The following is a 3,783-nucleotide window of genomic DNA, read 5'->3' on the forward strand; positions in this document are numbered from 1 at the left end:
TAATATGATGTAAAGAAGAGGAGAATGTTTTATTATCATTTAATTGTTTTCAAAACTGAATGCATTTGCATAATAAAAATTTCTATAGTAAGCGCTTGATAAATATTTGCTAAGAGTAAATATGTGAAAAATTTCTGTAGTGATATTTTGTATTACCTCCCTTCTCCCAAATCCTACACAATGAAATCATTTCTGTTAAAGCACTGCATAAAATATATCTAACTTAAATGTGTACTTTTTACCTTGTCTTCTGGAACACTCTCCCAGTTTTCTACCCACTAGCCATTATTCATCCACTACTTTGCCAGAAACTCTCTGTTCCTAAAAAAATAGTCAGGACTCAAAATGGAGTGCCCCAGCCATATATTCTTCTTAGCTACCTCTTCCAGTTCTGCCTCCATGCTGATGACCCCAACATGCATGCCTCGAGCTCTAAGCACCCCTGGAGCTCCAGTCTTGCATCCACTGGCCTACCTGACATTGCCACTTGAATGTCTAAGAGTATCTTGAATTTAATATGGTCAAATTTAAATTCTTAATTTTTGCCACACAAGTCTTCATCTCCTCAATCTTCCCTGTCTTTATATATGGTATCATCATGTACATATTGCTCAAGAAATTATGTTTCCTCAATTATTGTCTCTCACAGACACACCACACACACACACACACACACACACACACACACACACNATATATTCTTCTTAGCTACCTCTTCCAGTTCTGCCTCCATGCTGATGACCCCAACATGCATACCTCGAGCTCTAAGCACCCCTGGAGCTCCAGTCTTGCATCCATTGGCCTACCTGACATTGCCACTTGAATGTCTAAGAATATCTTGAATTTAATATGGTCAAATTTAAATTCTTAATTTTTGCCACGCAAGTCTTCATCTCCTCAATCTTCCCTGTCTTTATATATGGTATCATCATGTACATATTGCTCAAGAAATTATGTTTCCTCAATTATAGTCTCTCACAGACACAGACACACCATACACACACACACACACACACACACACACACACACCATCTTGACCAGTAAGACTATGGGTCAAATGTGTCCCCCCAAAGTTAATGTATTGGAAACTTGATCTGATTATAACAGTGTTAAGAGGGTGGGAAATCTGATTATCGTATTTGAAAGGTGGGACTTTGAGAGGTGATTGGTGATTGGACTGTGAGGACTGTGCCCTCAAGGATAGANAGCTCTTGTCATTGTCACCATGTGACAACCTGTGTTGCCACATGACCCTGTAGAGAGTTTGCACCAAGAGGAAGGCCCTCACCAGATGTGCCCCCTGGACCTTGAACCTCCCAGCCTCCAGAAATAAATTATATTTCTTTATATATTATCCAGTTTCAGGTATTCAATTATAAACAACAAAAGCAAACTAATACAATTAATAAGGCCCAATGACTGTAAAACTTATCCAGAGTCCATCCAATCTTCTTTGCCTCCACCCTCGTCAACTTGTCTGAGTCACCACCGTCTCTCAGGGTGTACTCAGCTGACTCAACAATCTTACTTTTACTTTGAGTCTTCCTGCAGTCAGTTCTCCATACAGCTGACAGAGTGACCTCCTTAAAACTGTAAAACGGGGCCGGCCCTGTGGCTCACTCGAGAGAGTGTGGTGCTGGTAGCGTCAAGGCCATGGGTTCAGATCCTATATAGTGATGGCTGGTGAGCTCACTGGCTGAGTGTGGTGCAGACCACACCATGCCGAGGGTTGCGATCCCCTTACCAGTTAAAAAACAAAACAAAACTGTAAAACAAATCTAGTCATCCTCCTTCAAGGAATCCTCCAAAGGCATAGGACACAATAAGGTGCATTATTAAACATTTATAAAGATGAAGGGAAGCTGGCTTTCATCACATTTTCCCTTCTTGTGTCCAGTTTTGCCTAGTCTCTTTGGAGTAGATTCCTCCCTTTACATACTCCCACCTCAGGATTCTGCACCAGCTCCTGTTTCTGCTGAAACATTGTATCCCAGAGATCCACAGAGCTCCCTCCCTCACTACCTTCAAGTCTTTGCTTCATTGTCACCTTCTGAGTGAGGCCCTCCTTCATCTACCTATTTGGCCTCACAACACCCCTTGCATGTACTATCTGCTACCATCATCTATTGCTTTCTTTAAAAACAAACAAAAAACTTTGTATAATGGAAATTTCAAACATATGCAAAATTAGAATAGTATAAAGATTCTTCCTCACATATCTATCACCCAATATCAAAATTATCAACATTTTTTAATCTTACTTTTTATCCACTTCAATCTGCATCTTTGAATAAGTACCTTTAAAAAAAAAAACATAGCTACCATGCCATCATCAAATTTAAAATAACAGTATCATTTAATACCATTTCAAATATCCCAATTGTCTCAAAGATGTCTTCTTACAGTTGATATGTTTAAATAAAAGTTCAAAGTACAAAAAAAAAAAATCTCCAAAAGATCCCTTGTTACATTCATAAAAAAATCCTACTTCTTACTCTGGCTTAAAAGACATCTTAAGATCTAGTGTTTCATCTCATAGTACCTACCACTCCTGCTCCATTCTATCCCAGCCATGCTGGCCCTTCCCTTCTTTCAGCAAGGCCAGTTACTTCTTAGGTCCTCTTTCCATACTATTTAGTCAGCCTGTGAAATATTTTTTTCCCCAAGACTTCCTACAGCTCTCCTTTTCTTATCGGTCAAATCTTAGTGTACATTTCAGTTCTTAAATTTCCTCTTTGATGACCACCCAATCCAAAGCAGCAGCGAGATAACACACATCACATCCCTCTGGGCTTTTGCCCCCACGTATCACACATCATTATGTGAAATTATTCTTGTTTATTTATTCATCATCTACGCAACTTCAACAGAATGTGAACTAGCTCCATGAAGACAAGATCCAAGTTAATTTTGCTTACTTTTGCATCTCCGGGGTGTAAAATACATAGTTGGCACACAGTAGGTGAACAAAAAATATTTATTGAATGAATAGGTGACTGGAGAATTTCAAATTTTTTCACTAATTAAACTGGTTATAGTGAATTACTACATATGCATCATCAGCAGAAAGTTCCCTATATTGGTCCAACCCTTGATTTTACTTGATAAATGTATGGGAAGTTGCTTATCCTTTGTTTTAGTAAAGAATATGTTTTGAGAAGTATCATTGTGGAATGATCTTCCATGAAATGCCAGTAGTTTCTTATTTTCAAAGTTAAAAACTAACACATATATCACATTATTCAAATGATTAGAAAAAATTCAGAAACTTATATCACAGCTTACCACATTCATAACCTTTTAAAGATTGGGCTCCGAATGTTTATTTTTAAATATCTCAGTTATCTAGTAGGGTGGGATACATCACTGCCTATTAAGTGGTCAAGACTTCTTGCCTATGAGGCCAATGGAAAGCTCACAATGATTCTGTGACATAAGTAGATTTATAAATGAAAAGATGGAGGTTCTGATATGTTCAAGTTCCTCCGGTTAATAAGAGAAGCAAGGATTTGAAAACAGATAATTTTTTATTCTAGATCCTATACTTTATATTGATAGAAACTTAGGTGTAACAGACATAATTTATAATTCCTTAACCTAATCACCAAAGTGTACTAAAAATAATTTAACTTGGTAACTAAGGTTTTCATTGTAATCAGTTATTGTACCATGCTGTGAGATGGTGATTTTGAACATTAGATTAAATCTATTTTAATTCAAATTTCATAATGAAACTCGCTTATTTGAACAAATCCCTAATATGAGCTTGATTCTGTACAATT

Source organism: Galeopterus variegatus, unplaced genomic scaffold (genome assembly GCF_000696425.1).
Source record: "Galeopterus variegatus unplaced genomic scaffold, G_variegatus-3.0.2 Scaffold12095, whole genome shotgun sequence".
Classification (NCBI taxonomy): Eukaryota; Metazoa; Chordata; class Mammalia; order Dermoptera; family Cynocephalidae; genus Galeopterus; species Galeopterus variegatus.